Raw genomic sequence first — 25,011 nt, forward strand, 5'->3', positions numbered from 1 at the left:
GTTTTTATAGTTTTGTTTTTGTTTTTTCTCCTTAGAAATCCATAGATATATAGGTCAATTATATTCAAGTGTACTTACCAAAATATTTACCACTATGGAATACTGTTATCTATCTTGAAATTGGCCTTGGGCTCATTATAAACTTTCCCGTCAAAATTACTTCTCAGGCTTTCTTCTCAGATAAAATAATTTAAGATACAATGTTTACCAACTAGACCAAATACAAAGAAGCATAAGAAAATGAAGGCTCGGGAGATGACTACATTGTAGTGTCACACCTGCAAGCGTACTATAGTAAAGGATTGATTAAAATATTAATAGATGATCTGGTCAAAAATCACCTTAGGGCTATGCTCCCACTTCTGGAACATATCTGTGAAGGCGACTGTCTCATTTATATAGATGGACGCTAGTAATAATGATCATGATCTTTATTAGCCGCCATCTATATAACAAGAGACCACCTTCCCCTACTATGTTCCTGGGAGTGGGAACATAGCCTAGAAGAGTGTTCAGCATTCTTTAAAAACACTTAAGTACATTATTGCAGACTGGAACACTCCTGAGCCCAAAATCAGGCACAGCAAAGACCCAGCATGGCCAACACTCCAGCAGAAACTAACCCTTCTTTTTTTTTTTTTTAAATTCTTTATTTATACAAATGTCAGGCAAATGGGTTAAGGTTGGGAGGGGCAGGGGGAGAGCACCCGTAACCGGGGTCCTGGCCCCAAATCATCCACCGGGCACCCACATGTGGGCCCAGAAGCCGGACATCAACTGTAATTTAGGGAGGACTAGCAGTACTCAACAAAGAGGCGTAATCAGGCGTATCCTTGAAGAGCATCCAGTCATACCATGTAGAAACTAACCATTCTGCCATCAACTGTCTGATGAATAAAAGGTGTTTTCCAGGCAATCTTCAGGCTGTATCTACCCTCTTCCTGGATCAGGCAGACTGCAAGATTCAAACTTTAATCTCTAATTAAAAGACAGGGCAAGAAGACAGGGTAGAACTGGTCCTGCTGTGCATTACACAAGGTTATAGTGTATGTTAACTGTATGCACTTAATTTTACTTTACTGAAAGAGTAGTAGATACTTGAAACAAACGTTCAGCAGATGTGGTTGATAAATCTACAATAACAGAATTGAAACATGCCTGGGATAAACATATATCTATCCTAAGATAAAAAGGTAATTACTAAAAGGACAGACTAGATGGACCCAGGGGTATTGTTCTGCCAACAATCTTCTTATGTTTCTATCTATGCACCAGAAATATTTCTGATGTATATATCAAATGTATTCATTAGCCACTCGCCCAACAGAGGCCAAAAGAGGGCTATTCAATAAAAGGCAACTAGTGGTTTGTTTACAGTGGTAGCCTATGGGATGCCTATACACTGGCATCTGTCAGAGGTATTTGTCTGGGAATCTTCACAACATATATCTCCAATGGACACAGCTAAACACACTGTGAAAGTGACCCAAATTTAAGGATCAGCTTTCACTGCCTTCTCTGAGTGTACTGTATGTCAATATGAAAGAAGAAACATAGTTTCACTGTGCTCTGTCTTCCATGTTGGTGCTCATAACATCATCTTAATCCTAGCAGACACAGTATTGGTAAACCACTGCTGAATATATCTGCAGACATCTTTGCTTTAGCATACTACTGATATGGGTAGGGGTGCCTGAGGACAGCTTTGACAAGTGCTGCCGCAGACTGACAGAACATGTGCAACAGACAGAAATCTCAATGTATTTCTTGGTCCTGGAGCTAAAAATAATTAGCACTTGTATTTTTAGATAGACAAGAAAAGCAAAAACAGTGTTTGTCTGAAGCCTCATAGGCACAGGCTCCTTCCTGCCTGTATAACTAGCAGGATTTATGGATGTGTTTGTTTTATCTTGAAACCTTGTGCAATCATTATACAGCGGAGATACATAAAAATTTGGTTTATTGATGTAGGACTAAGATTCTGCAATGCAGCCATTTCTGTCTCTCTTTTTTTACAACTCTGTGCCGCCTTTCAACACTGAAACAGGAATCGCTGTGTACTCTCATTTAGTGTAATAGGAGAGAAGGGTAATTCCTAATAAATCTGAAAATTAAAGATCACGGTGTCATAGTCTATTTACTAACAGAAGGTAGCTCCAAGTCTGAGGATTATGGCTAAGAATTAAAATAAGGAAAATCACAGCAGAAATGATGACTCCAAATACAGCAGGATTAATATGCATAGTGGAAACTCACTACTAAAAGTGTCCCTGTCATTATGACTTTAAAAATCTAAATCATCCGTAGATGTGAAATAAAGGAAGTTTTCAATATACATTCATATTTGTTGTTATCATGCTGTAAAACAAAGCTGAACTTACCAGAAATCCAGGTCCATTCTCCTGAAGGCAGATTTTTAGACTTGTTGGTTGTAAAAATCAGACTTAACACAGGAATTCCGGCCAGTACAGAGAGTCAGGGCTCAATGTGTCCATCAGTCACATGACTGCCTTCTCTGTGAGCGCTCAGATGGCCTGGGATACACAGGACTTCCTGTTTTGTGACTGAGAATTTTTTTTTTTTTTTTAGAAAACTGGAAGATAACTAAAAAAAATAATGAATGTAATATAAATTGCAAACTTGCTTTATATCACAGCTACTGTTGATTTAAATTTTCAAAGTTATAATGACAGCGACACTTTAACCAAAGAAGAAGAGGCAACAACATATAACCCGATGCACAAGGTCTCATCTAACGGGAGGATTTTTAATACTTTATGTGCAATTGTATCATTTATTGCTACAAAATACCTTATTTGCTGATTATTTAATGTCTAAATAATATTATATCTGTTTAACCAGGATGATTGATTACATACAGTTTTGCCAGAATGGATTGGACACTCTTTTGTGCTCCTCCTATATTATATCTAAGTTTTATGTGGTCAGGGTGTATACACAAGTGCAACCCTTTTTTATTATTCCAGTGTATATAAAATAGATTCATTAATGTGGAATTAAAATATTCAAATTTTTCATGCATACAGCTCCTAGGTAGCCCTATCTTTCTCCATGGCAACAAGACGGCAAGTATTGAGAAACAAGTAAACCCTGGGGAGCTGGATCCTGCAGTCATATATATCATTTCATCCCATTCCTCTTTCTAGTGGACTGAAATTTTAGACTATATGGGGTTTGATTATAATCTATGACTAATATTAAGCGAGCTCTAAAATGCTAATTACTCAAATGCTATGTTCATTACTCAATCAAGTATTTTTCTGTTTCTGTTCAATGCTCAAGTGCTCGACTCAAGTAATGAACCCCATTAAAATCAATAGGAGACTCAAGTATTTAACCAGGTGCCAGAGTGGAGATGCATGGTTAACCTATTTCACATTTTCATAAATTTTTTGTAATATTTCCTCCCCTTTAAGAGTTTTTGAAACTAAATATAAAAAAATTAGAACAAAAGAATGCAATAGGTTTCTGCAGTTAATTGGTGGCATATCTCCGCAGTTCTAATGTGTCTTGAAGAAACCTATTGCATTTGTTTGTTCAAATTTTTGTTTATTTCATTTAAACATCCCTTCGAGAGACCAAACATACAAATAAATGACGGACTGGAGATATAACTGATGGCTGAGCTATTATTGAAGGTGTACAGCCACCCCAACGCTCAATTAAGCACTATGTGGGACTGCGCATGCTTGCTCTTTAACCATAAAGACACATATATTGTAATAGGCTGTAGACACTAAGGGGGGGATTTAAGAAGACTGATGTACAAGTATGCCGGTCTTATATAGGGCCCCGCCCCCTTTTCCCCAACAGGATTCCCGAAGCTGTGCCCGGCGTACTAGATCTACGCCTGCTTCCGGCAGGTGTAGATTTGGTTCATGATTTACGCCTGTGAGCAGGCGTAAATAATGATAAAAGAGGTGCGGGAGGAGGCCACGCCTCCTCCCCGCATCATCACGCCCCTCCCCAAGCTCCCCTAGCCCGCCCATCGGGTGTAAGATTTTTCTTTAGTTTGAGTACTTGAATATTTTTTCCTGTTCCTAAAAATGTAATAAAAATAAACATATTAGTTGCAACTAGATATAGGCCTATAAAATTTCCCAACACCACAACACACTGGATTACAGGATTTTTTGTATCCTTTGTGTTACAACAGACATTATGCACAGTATAGGTAATGCATATATTGCCACTCAACTAAGAGGTGAAAGGAGTTGTACTGTTTATATTTCTGTTATGTTACCTAGGCAAGGTGCTGCTTTGCACGAATCCCATGAGCCAGAAATTTTATGCTTGCTGCAGTGAAACCAGAATAGCTTGCTGTTCTTCATTTCTCTGCAACTCATCAATTTTTTTTTGTATTTGTAATATATATACATATATACAGTATGTATATATATATATATGTATATGATCTTTTATTTATATATATATTTTTCTACATGTTTACCTTACTATGATGTTAACACTGCCTGCTCATTTTTTTCTACATATTTAAATATAGTATACATGATTTCACAGAATGCATACGGCTGTTTCATATTGGTGGTGGTCGGGTCAATAAAACTTTGAGTCTTTAGATTTTTTTTGTATCTGATGAAGTAGGTCTCGGTCATTTGTCATCATCTTTATAGTTAGCCATTCTAAGATATTGGCTACTGATTTTTTCCACTTTTCTATCTACTGGGTAACACGGTACAAATAAATTTATCAAATATATATTTCCTTTATGTAGGTATACAGGAAAGTTGTGACAGGACTGATGAAAGCGATTGCAATCCTATCCCTGCCTTTATCAACCAATATAGACACCACAGAAGTGTGTGGTGAGGTCCTCAGGTGTTAACCAATATTGTATATTGAATGCAATAATGTAGTAGAAAAAATAAAATTATAGTAGAAAAAATAATAACTCCTAAACACATATGTCAATTAAACAACATTATAATCATTTAGTCAACATTAAAATCATTTAGTGGTTGCAAATCGGTAATACAGGATGTACACAGTAGACAAAGTTAAAATACCAAGAAAGACAATGCAAAGAACACTGGTTTAAAAAATAAAAAAATATAGAAAAATAAATAAAATAAAAAAATAAAGGAGCATAAAAATCGAAAAAGAGATAATTTATAACTTGTTAAATGAGTCTCAGTTCCTAAGATTGTGCTTTATATTGATCCCTCATATCTTCAGTGACGATCCTTAATTGGTTGCAATAATTGTTTAATGCATAAAGTACCAGTTGATAGATATTTGTAAATACTGTAATTATGCTGTGATTCCTCTCATATCGGCTTATATCGGCATTACTGAGTTGATAGGTGTACGCAACTTAGCGTAACTTTTTAGCCAATTATAAATAAGGAGTACAGTCAATCAACTAAACAACCTAGACAATTACTGCAAACTATCTATTGACTGCAACAAACTGGCACGGCACAACACCAAACTAAACTGATTACTGAGACAAGACTACTAAAACACCTATCAACCTAAAACCTAGTAATGCCGATATAAGCCGATATGAGAGGAATCACGGCATAATTACAGTATTTACAAATATCTATCAACTGGTACTTTATGCATTACACAATTATTGCAACCAATTAAGGATAGTCACTGAAGATATGAGGGATCATTTGGATGAAATTAACAATATAAAGCACAATCTTATGAACTGAGACTCATTTAACAAGTTATAAATTATCTCTTTTTCGATTTTTATGCACTTTTATTTTTTCATTTTATTTATTTTTCTATATTTTTTTATTTTTTAAACCAGTGTTCTTTGCATTGTCTTTCTTGGTATTTTAACTTTGTCTACTGTGTACATCCTGTATTACCGATTTGCAACCACTAAATGATTTTAATGTTGACTAAATGATTATAATGTTGTTTAATTGACATATGTGTTTAGGAGTTATTATTTTTTCTACTATAATATTATTTTTTTCTACTACATTATTGCATTCAATATACAATACTGGTTAAAACCTGAGGACCTCACCACACAATTCTGTTTTATCTTTTTCCCTCTGGTATAAGGGCACGAGGTTAACCTCGGTAGGAACCAGCTGCAGTTGATCTCGTACCATTCCTCAACCAATATAGACACCAGTCTTTTACATGGGCCAAGCTGGTATAATGAGTGCTGATCCTAGTGATCAACACTCCTCAAACCTTCTCAAAGCTCAATCAGTTGCAGGCCAGGCTGCACGAACGATTGCTGGATCATTTATGCGGCTTATTAAATGTATCATTGCTGGCGTCACATTATAAGAATAATTTTAATGCATGCACAAAATATTTGATCAGTTCATTCTTCAGTCTTATATGTGGTTTAATAATTATATGGCCCTTCACCTGCATCTTCGTTAGCAAACCGACCATGATTTGATGGCTGGCAATAATGAGTCTGGTCGTCTAATAATTAGGCCATTAGTTGGGCTACAGGGCAGTTTCAAAAACTACCATGCTGCACTGTCTACTTGACTACATGACTCCACCACTCATTGTGAGAGTTAGACGCACAGTCACAAGGTTGCCCAATGGGACCCTGGGAATAGTATTGGAACAGGGACATAATGCCGTAGTGTGGGAAAAAAGGAACAGGTCCAGTCAGTAAGCATACAAGCTTACTGCACAGCAGCGAATAAAAAGAAATCTCATCACTTCTTGTTTTCCTCTATGAACTTTGGCCCTGCGGTTGCCATGCAAAGGGGCAGACACTTTCCCCCACCAGTGCATGGGCACACCATGATGCACACCTCTACATATACTGTCTGGGCACATCTGAGTTGCCAGCCTTTATACTTATGTCTGTAATGATAAGGAGAACACTGCTGAAACTGGAAGAATCGTCTTGTTTTAGGCCAGGTTCAGACTATGTAACTGTGCGGCTGTATTTGCGGCTGTAATTGTAATTTGCGGCGGTATTTTTGGTGGTTCATGCGCACGCTGGAAAGTATAGGATATACGGCTGCACAGTGCACACTATGTATGAATCTACGGCCCGATCGTAAACGGACCCGTAAAAAATGAACAAGACCATTGTTTGCGGCTGGACATGCGGCCGTGGATTGACAGGCGGTCCGTACGGAGTACTTCAAAAATAGCCGGCAATGATGCCGAATGCCGATGCCTCTAATAGTTAATATATTAAATTAATAAAAAACATTTTCTTTGTAATAAAGTCCCTTTCGTTGGTCAATAATTTAATTCTAACGAATCCATCATTTTGCAATTAAATATACTGTTAAAATAAATAGATATATAAATAAATGTATATTTATATATATATTTATTTTTTGACAGTATATTTAATTGCACAATGATGGATTCGTTAGAATTAAATTATTGAACAACGTAACTGAATTTATTTCATCGAAAATGTGTTTATTAATTAGTACAGGAAGCTCCATAAGCCGTTATTTCATATTGCCGGCAAAAGAGCATTCTGTACTAATCATCACTTTACTTTAATGAAAACATCAAATGTTTCTTCTAATTATGTTATCACAACAGCATTATTAGAAGAATTAGAATTATATGTGCGCTCAGCTGATTGGCTGATCGGCTCAGCGCACATATAATGAGCCGGTCCGCAGCACCGTGACTTCAGTGACTTCATTGTGCTGCGGACCAGCGAAGAGACAACATCGGGGTGAGTATACAGATCTCCCCACCCCCTCCCCAGCACTGCACCCCTCCCAGCAAGGAAGGGGGGTCACTTAACCCCTTCCTTGCTGGGATGGGTGCAGTCTGACATCAGTCTGGCCCCCAAGGGGTTAAGGGGGATGCAATACAACCTCCCTTAACCCCTTGGGGGCCAGACTGTAAGCAGCGATCTGTAAAGATGCTGCATACTGTAAGGAGCACAACACCGCTCACAGTGATGGGTGTTGTGCTCCTGTTTGTGTGTTTTTTGTGTGTTTCTCCCTTTTTGTTTTTCAGATATCGGTATCCTGGGGATCACGTCGGATTCCGTGGACTACTTCGATGACCAGCGTTTTTTTTTATTTATTTTTTTTATAAAATGGTCAATGAGGGGTGTGGGGGTGTTTTTATTTGAATAAAAATGTTTGTTAACTTGTGTCTTCTCTTTATTTCTTTACTTTATAAACTTAGTAGTGGAAGCCGTCTAATAGACGGAATCCATTACTAAGTTGGGGCCTAGTGTTAGCCGGTATAAAATGGCTAACACTAACCCCCTATTATTACCCCAGTACCCAATGCCACCAGGGGTACTGGGAAGAGCCGGGTGCCAGTGGTCCCGGAGCGTCAAAATTGGCTCTCCTGGACCGGGCAGCAGCAGGCTGGTAAGATTTAGGCTGGGGAGGGCCTAAACCAATGGCTCTTCCCACCCTGGTGTTACCAGGCTGCTGTCGTTTGGTTTTTAACCCGGCTGGTTATAAAAATAGGGGGGACCCTATGCGGTTTTTTTAAATTATTTATTTATTTAAAAAAAAAACCCGCATAGGGTCCCCCCTATTTTTATAACCAGCCCGGTTAAAAACCGAACGACAGCAGCCTGGTAACACCAGGGTGGGAAGAGCCATTGGTTTAGGCCCTCCCAAGCCTAAATCTTACCAGCCTGCTGCCGCCCGGTCCAGGAGCGCCAATTTTGACGCTTCGGGACCACTGGCACCCGGCTCTTCCCAGTACCCCTGGTGGCATTGGGTACTGGGGTAATAATAGGGGGTTAGTGTTAGCCATTTTATACCGGCTAACACTAGGCCCCAACTTAGTAATGGATTCCGTCTATTAGACGGCTTCCACTACTAAGTCTATAAAGTAAAGAAATAAAGACAAGACACAAGTTAACAAAAATTTTTATTCAAATAAAAACACCCCTCATTGACCATTTTATTAAAAAAAAAAATTAAAAAAACGCTGGTCATCGACGTAGTCCACGGAATCCGACGTAATCCCCAGGATACCGATATCTGAAAAACAAAAAGGGAGAAACACACAAAAAACACACAAACAGGAGCACAACACCCATCATTGTGAGCGGTGTTGTGCTCCTTACAGTATGCAGCATCTTTACAAATCGCTGCTTACAGTCTGGCTCCCAAGGGGTTAAGGGAGGATGTATTGCATCCCCCTTAACCCCTTGGGGGCCAGACTGATGTCAGACTGCACCCATCCCAGCAAGGAAGGGGTTAAGTGACCCCCCTTCCTTGCTGGGAGGGGTGCAGTGCTGGGGAGGGGGTGGGGAGAGCTCTATACTCACCCCGATGTGTCCTTTTCGCTGGTCCGCAGCACAATGAAGTCACTGTACTGCAGACCGGCTCATTATACGTGCGCTCAGCCGATCAGCCAATCAGCTGAGCGCACATATAATTCTAAATGTTTCTTCTAATAATGCTATTGTGATAACTTAATTAGAAGAAACATTTGATGTTTTCATTAAAGTAAAGTGATGATTAGTACAGAATGCTCTTTTGCCGGCAATATGAATTAACGGCTTATGGAGCTTCCTGTACTAATTAATATTTAATTAATAAAACACATTTTCGATGAAATAAAATCAGTTTCATTGTTTAATAATTTAATTCTAACGAATCCATCATTTTGAAATTAAATATACTGTTAAAAAATAAATATATATATAAATATACATTTATTTATATATCTATTTATTTTAACACTTTATAACAACGAATATGTGTTTTATTATTTTAATAGATTAAACATGAGAGACATCGGCATTAGTGCAGAGGATCGCAAACCCCGGTAATAGCAATTCATGTAAACTGTGTTCCCTGCTTTCCCAGATGCATCCAGAGGTGTTTGCATCACTTTCTTAAGATTTTATTTGTTATTTTTAGTTGAACCAGATTTCCAAGTAAATGAACGTATGTTTTGAGCCGCATGTCTATTTTTTCCCACGGCCGTAGTTTCATCCGCACATTTACAGCCGCATAAAGAATACAGCCGCACAGTTACATAGTGTGAACCTAGCCATAAAGCGACTCTGTACCCACAATCTGACCCTCCCAAACCACTTGTACCTTCAGATAGCTGCTTTTAATCCAAGATCTGTCCTGCGGTCCGTTCGGCAGGGGATGCAGTTATTGTCATAAAAACAACTTTTAATCCGGCAGCGATGTGTCTAACAGCTGGGGCTTACATTTGTTTATGCATTAGGCTGGCACCACCTCTCCTTCCTTCCTCCTCAGCATTAGGAATGATCCAGGAACATTTACTGCTGTTTGAGCTTTGCACAGGTGTCTTAACGATCCAGCCCATGTTCATTATGCACACAGAAGGGGAATAGGAAGCAATCTGCCTGGAGTATTCCTAATGATGAGGAGGGTGGGGAGGAGGGACAGAGAGGGCGTGCCAGCCTAATGCATATGCAAATGTAAGCCCCGGCCATTAGACACAGCGCTGCTGGATTAAAAGTCGTTTTTAAAACAATAACTGCATCACCTGCCGAACGGACCCCAGGACAGATCTTGGATTAAAAGCAGCTATCCGAAGGTACAAGTGGTTTGGGGGGGTCAGATTGTGGGTACAGAGTCGCTTTAAGGCCTATTAGTCTAAATGAAAACGGAAAGCTTTTTGGATTTTTTAAATAAAAGAGATAGTAACATTGAAAACTAGAAAAAAAATCACCACAAATTCTTAATAAATATGTTTACCATAAAAATAATAATTAAACAATAGGTGATTTTCTGGGGACACATTCCCATTAAAAACAATACCTGATTGTGCCATAGTAGCGGAGGCTCAGTTTCTTAGTTACCACATGGGTGACATCCCTTCACACAGGATCATTGGCCAAACCCCCCAATTTTGTAGAGACTGGATGACCATCCCGTGTATATATAAGGGTGTTTTGACAAATAGCAGAGGCTGGGCAAAAGAAGAATTGGGCATGTTAGATGCCACCGAACAAGGTGTCTCTCTCCACTTATGGGCTGTGCGGTTTCTAGTAGCCTTGGTGACCCTAAAGCAAGCCTCAATTGCCCATCATTAATATGTTGCCCATGCAGCTGGCTATGAATCTGCTCTTCTGATTGTAATCAATCTTTAGAGGGGTTATCAATCATTAGGAAAACATGGCCACTTTCTTCCAGAGACAGCATCACTCTTGTCTGCAGTTCAGGTATTGTTTGCAATTAAGCTTCTTTTACTTCAACGAAACAGAGTTGCAAAACCTGCACCCAAACAGAGACAAAAGTGGTGCTGTCTCTGGAAGAACGTGGCAATGTTTTTCTTACCCTTCTGAATCGCTGTACAGAGCTATGAGACGACATCTATAAAATTCTTTGGGCCCTAACATGCATTCTTATGCTTTTGGTTTCAGAGGAATTTTTTCTCATTAATTCATACAAAATCTTACAAGTAAAAAAAAAGGTAGTTGTTAGCATCTATGCTCAACTAGTCTCAAACTGCTTTGATAGTCTGCTTATCGTCATACAGACGTATAGGCTCGCCTCAGGGAGAAGTAGGATGAGCTCCTGTTAATAGTGAGAGTGTATTATTTCCTGCCCCTCAGTGGTTCTTTCTTTGTTATCAGTGGTTCGTTATTCTTTATCCCTGCTGTTTATTAGGGTTGATGAAGTGGATATATAGGTGTTCTGTTTATCACTCTCTATCCTGTAGACTTGTATACTGCCCAGCCTCATAAGCTGAGGCATGATCATTTTTTCACCCCCCTTACCATAGGGTTGTATATGGGTGCTTTTCCTGTTTTTATGCTTGGGACATTTTCTGTGATATAGTTCTACTGTAATTTTAGTAGTAAACGTTCCAGCAGAGCCGCATGTATGATGATGTGATCACAGCAAAAACACCAGTTGTGGAGGGAGAGTTAACTGATTAACCCCTTCTTTAATGATACAGTCTTCTCTATTGATACAGAACACCTTTACCTGCCTTATATTTTGGGTTGTGGAACAAATTGCATGCATTTCAATAATTTCTTATGGGAAATTTGGCTTTGATATACAAATGATTTGGATTACAAGCAGCACGTTCACGGAATGAATTATGCTTGTAAGCCAAGGTTTCCCTGTATTAGGCCCCGTTCCCACTGAGGAAAGGTAGTGGAATTCCGTGACGGAATTGTCCGCCGCGGAATGCCGTTAGCCTCCCGCTCATAATGGGAGTCTATGGGAGGCGCGCGCTCCTGCTCTGTACGCGCTGAAGAATGAACATGTTCATTCTTCAGCGCGGACAGGGCAGGAGTGCGCGCCTCCCATAGACTCCCATTATGAGCTGGAGACTAACGGCATTCCGCGGCGGACAATTCCGTCGCGGAATTCCGCTACCTTTCCTCAGTGGGAACGGGGCCTTAAAAACCCAGCAGCGTTCAGCTTGTGGACGTAACTTTATTTTGTGTAGGTGTTCAAATGTTCTGCCTTAAAGGGGTTATCCAGCGCTACATAAACATGGCCACTTTCCCCCTACTGTTGTCTCCAGTTTGGATGGAGTTTTGAAACTCAGTTCCATTGAAGTAAATGGAGCTTAATTGCAAACCGCACCTGAACTGGAGACAACAGTAGGGGGAAAAGTGGCCATGTTTTTGTAGCGCTGGATAACCCCTTTAACTGTCAGAATCTATTAATCTTTCTATTAAATAGTGTGTCTGCAGTCCACCCATTATGAGTTGCCCCCCTTAATATCTTTCACCACATACCGTGGCTTTGTCATAAGGTAAATGGGCACCCTCCATTCACTGGTCTCAGACCTACATGGAAAGTATGTTCTCCAATGTGAAATCCTGAACCATCCTCCTCCCAGGCCATTGTACATGTGATCACTGGTTAAAGAAATCCACATATAAGAAGCCAGTTATAGAGTTACATTAGGGGACTTCAGTTTACGCATTTCCCTAGTATATAAATGCACGTCCACTTTCTCCAGTTATTATTAGTGATCAGTAAAGATTAATGCAGCATGCTCAAGCCCGATTGTTCAGCATTTAAATAATGGTGGCTGAAGAAGTTTAGGGCTGCATCCAACTTCTTCAGCCGCCACAAATCAAATGCTGAAAAATAGGACTCGAGCATGCTCCACTTGCGCTCTTCTCTAGTGATAAGAAGCGGATGGCATTGGGCCTAAGTGACATTAGTATCAGGTAAGACATCTGGGTTTTTCAGTAAAATCATTTAACTTTCTCTGTATGGCTATTGTGCCTGTGCAGCTCTCGTTTGCTTTATTTTCTCGTTATAAGATTATACTGTGCTTTGCTTTATTGTTGTATGTTTTATGCTTTTCAATAGTAAATAACCGTTATATGTATAGCCAATTCATTGTGAAGATGGTAGAATTATTCTGGAGAGTGAATACAGCTGGATTGGTATCTGAGCACACTGTATGCTGTAGTACTTGGGTGTTATTATGTTTATTACTATATTGTAGCTGGTTATACAGTGCAGAAAAGCTGCTATGTGTTCCGCTGTTCATGTTTGTGGAGCTCACACTGCACTGCCACCATACAGCTGGATGCCTCTAGTAAGCAGATCTAAATGTGTCTGTTGAAGAATCCCTGTGGGGGCCCTGTAGCTATTTTTAAGCCTGGATATGCGTCATCAGTGGGTATTTTCTCTAGTGACTCGCTGACATCAGTAGGTCTCCTCCTGCACCCTGTATCAGTGAGTGACTTATGATTGATGGGAGTCACGGCTGCAGTTTAGATTTTTTTTTTCCTCTCATGGGAATGAATAACAAGAATTTCAAGTCTATTGCATTTATTGAATGGCTGGAGACACAAGATTGCAGTGCAAGAAAATGCAGGTAGTAGCGATTCATTTCTTTCTGGCAGTGGATGTGTGGACACACAGGGGAGAGGACAGCAAGACGGAGGAACGTAAACTCAAATTGTGCTACTCTGATGTGAAAAGGCTTTGATTCCTTCCTATCTGGTGCGTGACGGATATAAAATCTGCATTATAGTGACATTTCCTGTATGTGAAGTGGGGAGCTGGAAGACTCAGCGGCTCTTTTCGGTGACCTTGGGTAAGTCTCTCTACTTTCAACCTAGATATTAACCGTTTCATTGTGAGCTAGGCTGCTTTGAGGATATATATATATATATATAGATATAGATGATATATATATATATATATATATATATATATATATATATATATATAGATATATATAGATAGAGAGAGATAATATATATATATTTATCTATATAGTGTGAGATGTATACACTATATATATATATATATATATATATATATATATATATATATATAGTATATATGTATATACACACATGTGTGTGTATGTATATGCCTTCATGCATTTGTAATGTTTACCATGCAGTTATCACTAGGTAAGCGGTAAAGCTCCAGGTACAGGAATAGACTTTGGACATAATAAATGCAGCGGTAACAGGCTGTGAAGGAAATTAGCAGCACAGTATGCTTGTAGCCGTAGCTGTACCGCCACCGAGGCCTGCACTTCAGTGTAATGCCGTACACATGGCACTGTGCCTGGAAAGTCTTTTCTGATTTGTGCCGTGATTCACAAGACCCTTGAGAGGTGTCACAGGGAAAGGACCTTCATATAGCCATTCAGCCGGAAACTTTTGGGGGTGCAGTAATGACAGTACATACAGCATGGCACCTGGGAAACATTAAGACTCTTTGCTGGGTGGATCCATGTTAGCGTTAATAGTAAAGCAAATATCAAGCAATATACGGTAGTTTTATATACATTTATGGATGACTTTGTGGCTGTGTTTGACTTTTGCTGTACCCATGTATGTTTATGTATAGTCTGTGGATTGGGATTTGGATGCACCTGTCATTTAGCTCTTAGGGGTTGCCTGGTGTCTTGTTAGTAAGTTAAGATACCTGCAGCCGAGCAAAACACCCATTCATGCCAAAACAGCCTTGTGCACATAATGCGTACTTAGGAAGCTATACTATATACAGTATATACACATGCAGAAGACCAAACAACTCTGATGACTAAATCAGGTTACTCCCCCCTCCCTGCAGTAATCTTTATCCTAAGATTGAGGGGCGGGGGGGGGGGGGACTTGACGACAGTGGAATAGCTTGCAGCAGAATGATACAGAATATCAAAAGTAGCAGTGGATGGCAGGATTTTTTCACAGAAGAAGTGTTAAAGTTGTCATTTAATGCTTTGAGGCAGCATTGTTTGTGTTCTGCGATAACCGCAAAGATAATGCAGTAGTATTACCTGTAATTCTAGTTGTGCCAAAGGATGGACTCAACTTTGTTACTGTATTTCTGTCAAACTCAGCTCCACTGCTCCTGTACAATAGTGGCTCTAACGGCTGTTGTGATGCATTATGTGCTATAATTGCAGGTGATGAAATTATCGCATGTGACTAACAAGCCACTATGTAGTAGGTCATTGGAACTGTCAGTGTGATTAATAGTGTAATAATCCTGGCAAATGAGGAGAAAGGCAGGAATTATGCTGTTTAGGGTGTTAGAATCAGAAAGTATATGCCCTGTAGCTTTAGGCTTCCTTAACGCAAGGCGGTTGTTGGGATGAAGCCAGAAGTGGATCCGGCAGAGATCAAAAGAAGTGTTTCCTTTAGGCTATGTTCATACAACGCATCTTTTCGTAAAAGTACAGCCGTTGTTGCAATCGGCAACAACGGCTGTACTTTTTACGGAAAGATACGTTGCCTAGTCTTCTATGGAATCCCGGCCGGAGCGTATACACATAGTATACGCTCCGGCCGGGATCTTTCGCGGCGCCGTAGAAAACTGACATGTCAGTTTTCTGTGGCTGCTATTCGGTGAATAGTGGCCGCAGAAAACCCTGTCAGTGAACACTATGGAGCGAGCGGCTCCAGCCGACACTCCATAGTGTGCAGGGAGAGTTCTGATGCGGGCGCGCACGAATGCGCCCGCATCAGAACTCTGCAGCTGCAAAGATCATCCATCAAGCCGGGATAATCTTTTCAGAGACCGGCCGGGTCACAGAACGGCCGGTCTCTTATGATGTGTGAACATAGCCTTATACTGTATTTCCCTATTCCTTTGGAATCCTTTCTTAGCTTCAGCTCAGAATCTGCAGTGGCTGTATACCCAAAAAAATGTCCACGTGAGATTTTGCCTTTTAAGCCATTGACATTAGACGAAGAGATAAATTGTGTATGGATCTTGTTATTTTGATCGTTGGGAGATTTTTACCCTTTTCTTTTTTGCTTTGAACATCTGGGACAAATAGATCTGCAACTGATCAATGAACAACCAACAAAAATTTTAGAACATATTACAAGACAACAATTGCCATCTTATTGCTCGTCGTTTGTCGTCGGTAACTATATTTACACAGGCAGGTAATCTCTAGGTTTTGGTGGTTATCGCCCAAGTTTTTGCCTGATAATTGCTCCATGTAAAAAGTACCATAAAAATGGAAAAAGTTTTAGTGACTTTCTTGTAATGAGTACAAGTTTTTGGTTTTGGATGGCTTTGAGCACTTTTTACCAAGTCCTGTAGAGAAGCTTATGGGAAAATGTCTGAATTAAAGCATGCTGTTAAAGAAACAAAAAAGAAAAATCATTATAAGTGAAGAAAAGCACCACAAACAAACAACCAAAAAAACACATTTCTGAATAGCGGCATATTTGTACGACGGTCTTAAATTAGGCCCTTTCTCCTTTTTCCCAACTTGATTTACTAGGAACACGCCTCTTTGTAAATCTGTCCAACCCTGCACCTGGCACAACAAATCTACACCTGCTCCCAGCAGGTGTAGATTTGGATCATGATTTACACCTGTGAGCGTATCCGTGCTCTGGGGGTGGGGCAGTACTCCAGACTAATGGTCCTTTTACACGGAACGATAATTCGCCCGATCGCACTATTAACGATTTTTAATGAATGATGTTTTTTTTATACCAATCAGCAATTAGACGGAACGATACATGGTCCGGAAAAATCGTTATGCGAACGTTTTGCGATCGTTTAAGCCTATCTCACACATAGGTGAAATTGTTGAAAGACTGTTTACAGTAAACGATCTGCGAATTTTTTGCGAATGACCAACGATAATTTGAGAACACGGCCCGATAATCATTAAACAAGGGCTGCAGAGACATTGTTACCGATGTCCTTGCAGCCCTTGCTTAACTATATACTATACCTATCCTCGTTCCAGGGCTGCTGCTGCGGTCTTCTTCTCCCCAGGTCCCGGGCGCTCTAACTTCACAGTGGCCTGTCAGCTGACAGGCTGCACAGCCAATCACAGGCCGGGACTGCCGCGGCCTGTGATTGGCCGGGTGGCCTGTCAGCTGACAGGCCACTTTGAAGCTAGAGCGCGTAGGACCCAGGGAGAAGAAGACCGCAGCAGGAGCCCTGGAACGTGGATAGGTAATGTATATCGTCAGTCACCGTCAGCGCACCGCTATTACACGTAGCGGTGCACGGTCGGTACCCGACGAAAATAGGTCCAAACCTATATCAACGATCAGCCAATTCGTCCGATTATCGTTCCGTGTAATAGTACGCTAAGGGTCCATTAACACAAAAAGATTATCTGACAGATAATCTGTTTAAGATTTGAAGCCAAAGCCAGGAATGGATTTGAAGAGAAGTCTCAGGATTTTCTTTATGACCTGATCTCTGTTTATAGTCTGTTTCTGGCTTTGGCTTTAAATCTTTAGCAGATTATCTGTCAGATAATCTTTCTGTGTAAATGGACCCTTAGGATTAAACTACGAAGTGCACAGGAATGGTGCAGAGTAATGCTACGTTTACACGGAGCGATAATTCGCCCAATCGATCGTTTAACGATTTTAAAGCAACGATTTGGTTTTTATAACGGTCAGCGTTTAGACAAATAAATTGTTAGAAAAATCATAAGAAAATTTTTAAGAAAAATCGTTAATGCATCTTTTACATAGGGTGAATCTTTGAAAGACTGTCTACACGAAGCGATGTGCGAATTTTTAGCGAACGATGAACGACGATTTAAGAACATGTTGAAAGATCAAAATGAACGATTTTTCGCTCATCGCTTGATCGTTTGCTGTGTTTACACGGAACGATTATCGCTCAAATGCGATCGTTATTGCGAAAATTCAAACGATATTCGTTCCGTGTAAACGCAGCATAAGGCTATGTTCACCCACAGTCTCTAAAAAGATCATCCTGGATGATCTTTTCGGCCACAGTGTTCTGATCTGTGCGCACCCGCATCAGAACTCCCCACAGCACATTGTGGAGTGAGTGTACACTGACATGGTTTTCTGCGGCCGCTATTCAATGAACAGCGGCTGCAAAAAGCGGGCATGTCAGTTGTTTGCGGCGCCGCGAGAGATCCCGGACGGAGCGTATACTATGTGTATACACTCCGGCCGGGATTCCTAGGCAGCAATGGACATATATTGTACAAAAATGTACGGTGTGAACATAGCCTATGACTGTAAGAGACATACCTTCACCCTTCACCCTCGGCGCACCATGTGCAATAGGGCATATCGGCAGGTTAGATCAGTCTAGCCTGTTGATAGTTCCCCTTTATATATTAGGCTTCATTCACAGTATATTTTTCCTGAACCACATTTTTTGCGGACGTTACTGAGATAATGGCCGTAATGACTGCAAAAAAATGCAGATCCCATAGACTTCAATTGGTGTGTCTGTGCTGCAATTATGGTCTTCATTAGGATGTCTCCTCTTTTTTTGCGGATCCACACAAATTTCAGGCGTGAGAATAGGTGCATAGAACACAATTGGATGTAAATTTGTACGCAATTACGGACAAATTTTGCAGATGTGTGAATGTGGCCTTAGCCTTCCCTCAGACACAAATTTTGTATGGTGTTTTGGGTTCAAAAAACATCAAAAGAAGCCACCTAAACACTGCTAACAGTTTTTCCTGCTTTTTGGCATTTTTTTCTGTCTTTTTTTCTGCCGTTTTCTCATTTTAGTGTAAAAGTATAGTTTTATTTTATCTGTGGTGTGTTATCCTTTTTTTCATATGGTTTTGTCACCATGTGATGCCAGGGTTTCTATTGAATTATTGGTGAAAACCCCAGAAAAACCCCAATATCCATATATAAATAGCAATTTTTCTTTCATTTTGACAAAACTGCAAATGACCTAAAAACACTAAACCAAAATGCATCATGTGGGTACTTCCTTTTATTCTACCCCATCTGACTACAAAGTTTTTGAGCCAAAAAAATAACGTGATTATTTTGCGTTCTTTCAAAAAGAGCAGGAAGCCTGGTTGTGTGATATTACAACTTGCCACTTACTTGCATTGAACTCAGCTGCAATACCACAAACAGAGGACAAGAGTGGCACTGTTTCTGGAAGAAAGCGGCAGTGTTTTTCTAAGCCTGGATAATCCCATAAAATAATTATTGGGGAAAATACTCAACAAAAAAGTTGCACTGTTCCTGACAACACCCAAAGGAGAGACTTTTGCCTAAAAAACACTACAACAAATCTATTAATAGCCCTTAGTTTATTGCAGTTATGTAGTTATTGATGCATAAATAAAACCATTGTTAATTTTTATTATCGGTACAACATGTCTGGTAGACGTGTTTGTGTAGCTTCCATAATCCACTCTGGTAATTCAGTTTTGTTATTGTGTGACCACAATATACGTAACCATGTAAGCAGGCCCGCTTCTGCCATGAGGCGGAATGAGCCTTCCTCCTCAGGCGGCAGATTTTGCGGTCCGGCAGAGGGGCGGCATTATGTGCCCCCTGCTGTCATTTTTGTTAAGTATCACTTAACAAAAATGACAGCGGCCGCTCACCTGTCCCGTCGCCCACGCTCTCCACATCCCGCCAGGTCCCGGGATGTCACCCTGCAGCTGTCACGGACATCCAGGCTGTGGTGAGTGCCCGGGGTCGGTGGGGGACGCGCTGGGGTGATCGCCCCACTCACTCACCACAGCCTGGAGGTCCGTGACAGCTGCAGGGTGACGTTGCAGGACCTGACGGGATGTGGAGACAGCGGAGAGCGCGGGCCGGATGCGGCGTGGGACAGATGAGCGGCTGGCTGCGGGGGGCGGGGGGGGGGGGCGTTAGGGGGCGGGGGTGGATGCCGGCCATCACTTAGGGCGGCCGCCTGAGGTTTGCCTCAGGCGGCAGAGACCCCAGAATCGGCCCTGCATGTAAGTCCCCAATACTGAAACCCCTTCCTCTACTGGTGTGAACACTGTCATAACAGAGCAAGAATAGAGCAGGAAATGTGTTACTCATTGCCAGATAGAGTGCATCCTGTTATATGGTAGCCTGTGGGATGTACAGGTCCATTGACCGAGTACTCTCTACTGCGACTATGTAATTTTCAGTGATAATCCAAGTCCTTACCATTATTAAAGGGGTTGTCCGGCGCTAAAAAATTATTCACAGAATAACACACATTACAAAGTTATACAACTTTTTAATGTATGTTATGTCTGTGAATGGCCCCCTTCCCCGTGTCCCACCACCCCCACCCGTGTACCCGGAAGTGTGGTGCGCTATACATACCTGTCACGTGCCGACCACGGTCTCCGATCCTCAGCAGTGACGTCTTCTTCGGGAGGCCGGCGGATCTTCCCGAGTGCCGGCCGCCCTCTGCAGCGTCATCCGAAGCTCAGCCGCGATTGGCTGAGCATAACTGTGCTCAGCCAATCGCAGCTGAGCAGCTGATGACGTGGCCGCGTCATCAGGCGCTCAGCCGCGATTGGCTGAGCACAGTTATGCTCAGCCAATCGCGGCTGAGCTTTGGATGACGCTGCAGAGGGCGGCCGGCACTCGGGAAGATCCGCCGGCCTCCCGAAGAAGACGTCACTGCTGAGGATCGGAGACCGTGGTCGGCACGTGACAGGTATGTATAGCGCACCACACTTCCGGGTACACGGGTGGGGGTGGTGGGACACGGGGAAGGGGGCCATTCACAGACATAACATACATTACAAAGTTGTATAACTTTGTAATGTGTGTTATTCTGTGAATAATTTTTTAGCGCCGGACAACCCCTTTAATGAAATGCAACTTGATTTCCTTTGAGATCTGAATCTATATTATGTCATAACAAGCTTCTGGGAAATAACAAGCATGGGAAAGTTTGCTATGGGGTCCTGCCATATCTAGTTACACCCCTGCTAAGGCAAATTGCATTCTAGTAGGTACATTGTACATGGGTAATGTCTCAGATCAAGTTCTAAAGCCATGGAATGCCATGCAGTAAGTAAAGATGTGGTACAAAAACACGGCGAGCCCTAACTAAACCTGTCCCTCACCTACTTTTTTTAAAACTGTTTTTAACTATTTTCAATAAATAAGTCACAACATATCACCGCAATTGGACATTTCTTACTGCTCATGTCCTTAGATATGAAACATATGAATAATGAGCAACCATATTGTGAAAAATTAAACTAAATGTCAGTGAATAGGTACAGAATACGTGAATAACTGTCCTGTAAACTACCAGGAAAATCCCCCCTCCCTTTCTTCACCCACCCAACTTCACAGATGCAGGAGAAAAAAAGAAATAGCATAAAGGAAAACATAGAAGTACTAAGGCACCTAAGTGCCCGACAAACGCAGGCGACCCAGTGTCCCCGCCAGCTCAGAGGTTATATACCATTTGGTCCCAGTGAATGGCTGCATCAAGTCTTTAATTTCGTGGTCTGAAAGAAAGTTTTCCACAAAGCGCTCTCCATTTCTTAAAAAATCTAGCCGTGTTTGTCTCTTTATATTAAAACCATATATGGCTCTATGCATATATGAGTCTATACTGTGATTCCCGACACCTTTCCTTAGGGACTGCACGGCGGACCGTCTCCCATCCCTTTAAGATTTTTTTGGGTAAGTCGTTGTCGTCAAATATAGTTAATTTGTTAAACATGTTGGCACTCAAAGTATCGTTGGATCTATTTCCCAATTTAGAATACAAGTGTCAGGACAGGGAGGTACAGACACAACCAGACAGTGGGCCCTAGGTCTGAACCCACCCACTGTCCCTGCCTACTTACATCGACCAGCCCTAGGCGGCCGTGGACAACCACGTAGACGTTCCCTACGCTGATAAAGTGCACACAGAACGAGACAGACGAACAAACATAAAAGAATAGTCAACAAGCCGGGTCAAAACCAAACAGGCAGCGCAGTACAAAATCAGCAGGCAAAGGGATCGTCAAATAGTCAGGCAGGAGGTCAGATAACAAGTCGAGTCAAACAGAGGTATTAGGAGAGTAGTTTGCAGGAATAGACAGGGAAGCTGGGACCAGGAGTTAAGGAAACTGTCAGTCAAAGAACACCGCTCAGCTGCAACAATCAAGGCCAGTAGTGAGCAGTGTAACCCTTGCACTGCCAGGAGACTGAAAGAAATGCGGGTGTGTCAAACATAAGCCAAAAACAGGTCCAGTTCACACCAGGCTAGTGCAAATTCCTGCCAACAAGTATGACAGTGACGGGTTGGCGGGTGGATCATTGATCATTGCATCCATCTCTACAAGTTTGGTCAAGGACGATAGATCCTTCAGTCGTGAGGTCAAAAAGCCCACAACCTGGGAATAAGCTAGAAATTGTGATGGAGGTAATGAAAATTTATCACAAAACTCAGGAAACGTGAGAAGCCTGCTATCTTGGGGATGAAATATATCTTAAGTAAGGCCTCATTCACACATCAGCAATTTCCTTCCCTAAATACAGACAAAATATGGACCCATTCATTCGTTAAAGCCCTTGAAGATATTTTATGGATCTATTCGCGATGCAATCTTTGCTGCAAAATAAAATGGACATGCCCTAGTGCGGCACTTATTTGTGTTACGGATTGCATATAGTGAGTGAAGGGGTCAAATGCGCATGGTTTACAGACAGGTGCACATTCGTAGTCCTGTCCGTAGCTGCCGGTCATCGTTTACGGAGAGGGCTATGGATGTGTTAACCCAGTTTAAGTTAAGGGGTTATCCAACCCTAGAAAAATGTGGCCACTTTCTTCCAGAATCAGCACAACTCCTGTCGTCAGGTTGGGTGTCGGGTTTTTGCAACGCAGTTCTATTGAAGTCAATGGAGCTGAATTGTAATTCTACACACAGCCTAGGTACAGGGGTGGTGCTATTTTTGCAAGAAAGTAGCTGAGCTTTTTTTAATCCTGCATAACCCCTTTAAGAATTTACATAGTAAATTGCCAGCATATCAGTATAAGGTGTATGGGGGCCTTATGTGTCTCCAGCAATATAGTTGCAGGTAGGGGTGAAGTGTGATGGATTTCTCCTGCCCGACCATTTTGCCACTGCTCGTGCAGTCTGGTGGCAGTTTAGCTCTATTCCCCGCCCTAGAGAACACACTGGATCCGCACCATTAAATCCACTGTGATACAGTATATGTGAAGCTACCCTTAAAGTGACTGTACCACCAGGCCCAGGCAGAAGCACTGGAGGCGGGCCTACCCACCGTTAGTGGGAGGAATCCCTAGCCCCTCTATGATAGGGTTCCATTGATTCTAATGGAGACACGTCATGGAGGGACTGGAGTTTCTTCCCACTAAGGGTGGGTCGGCCCGCCTCCAGTGCTTCAGCCTGGGCTTGGTGGTACAGTCACTTTAATGCAAATGCATGTGTAGTTTCGAATGGTGATACAGGAACCACATGGTGATACAAGCCTACCCGCTTGTCCATGGTGCACAAAAAAAAAGGAATGTGCTTGGTACACATCAACGTCCCTTCGTAAGAATAGGGCTTACCTTTTTTTTGTGTTGTGCAGATAAAGACAACTATTGAGGTATCCATGGGCTACCCCAACCCAATGTGGTGTTCAGATCAGTTGTATGCAGTGGGAAAGTCATATACAGGTGTAGCCATGTTTAACATTATCCCAGACACAACAATTGTGTCAGTGAGGTATGTTAAAGCGTAACTTTCATTTTAATGTAATTTTTCTAAAAAAAATAAAATAAATAAATATCAATAGTTTAAGCGATTTAAGAAACTCTGTAATAGTTTTTTTTTAGCAAAAGATTTTCCTTCTGTACTGAAAAAGCAGTTTTTCTAGCTCACCCCTCATTTCAGAAGACGCAGGATTTCTGTGTCCATTAGGCTCTATGGAGAGGGGAGGGGCTGAGAGGAGTGAGTGAGCACGGAGCAGTCCTGCACAGCACACCACCCTGCAATCTTCTCTCAGCAAGTTCCTAGATAACTACTGACCTTTCTGACTTCTGAATTCAGCGTTTTAGGTTCCCAGACAGTCTACTAGCAGCTGACCTTTATGTCTCTTCTTTCTGCTCACTCATCTCCTTTGGCCCCTCCCCCCTTCATAGGGATATAATGGACACAGCAGAACCTGTCTTCACTTGCTTCTCTGTAATGAAGACTGATTTGCCTGATAATGAACAGATAAGAAGTGGGGGGCAGGAAAATTGCTTTTTGAGTACAGAAAAAGGCTTTTTTTGCCTAATAAAACCTATTATAGAGTTTCTTAAAATCGCTACTACTATACTACTGATTTCTGCACAAAAAAAATAACAGTTACACTTTAAGCCAATTAGAACATCAAGTTAAAGGTAACCTGTCACCCCCCGTGCCGGGGTGAAGGCCGCCCGACCCCCCGCTAGAGCCCCGGATACTCACCACGGCATGCGCGCTGCATAGATGGGTCCTACGCCCATAGAGAATGAATGGAGCCGTCATTTTCTATGGGCATCGGACTCATCTCTGCAGTGTGCGCGCCGGGTTTCCAACAGTGATATCTCCGTCCTGGGACCGGCTCCAGGAGCGGGACTTGGCGAGATGGGGTGAGCATCCGGGGCTCTAGCGGGGGGTCGGGCGGCCTTCACCCCGACACCGTTCCCTTTAACACAGGCTACATTTGTATGGTGGGCGCCTCATGGAGGAAAAATTGTGGCATGCATCATTTGACTTCCATAAATATTTAATGAAAACTATGCTTTTCAAGAATGTACAGATCTTGTCATAAGAGAACACTACGTTCTTAAATACAATTATTCATGGAAGTTGTGACACATTTCATGATTTTTCCTCCAAATGGCACACAACATGTATATTCAATACTTTTCA

The 25,011-nt window shown here is 41.6% G+C and overlaps 1 protein-coding gene across 5 annotated transcripts in view; it reads left to right on the forward strand.

Moving 5' to 3' along the window:
* Positions 1 to 25,011, forward strand: part of HIVEP2 (HIVEP zinc finger 2) — a 213,123-nt gene that overhangs the window by 63,811 nt on the left and 124,301 nt on the right. The window contains exon 1 of one of the 5 annotated variants that reach the window (XM_069975048.1): positions 13,611 to 13,998. The exons of the other annotated variants lie outside the window; for them this stretch is intronic. The gene's annotated coding sequence lies outside the window, so the exon portion shown is untranslated. Of the gene's footprint in view, positions 1 to 13,610; positions 13,999 to 25,011 lie in introns of those variants that run through there. 5 annotated transcript variants of the gene reach the window in all.

This window comes from Dendropsophus ebraccatus, chromosome 6 (genome assembly GCF_027789765.1).
Source record: "Dendropsophus ebraccatus isolate aDenEbr1 chromosome 6, aDenEbr1.pat, whole genome shotgun sequence".
NCBI lineage: Eukaryota > Metazoa > Chordata > Amphibia > Anura > Hylidae > Dendropsophus > Dendropsophus ebraccatus.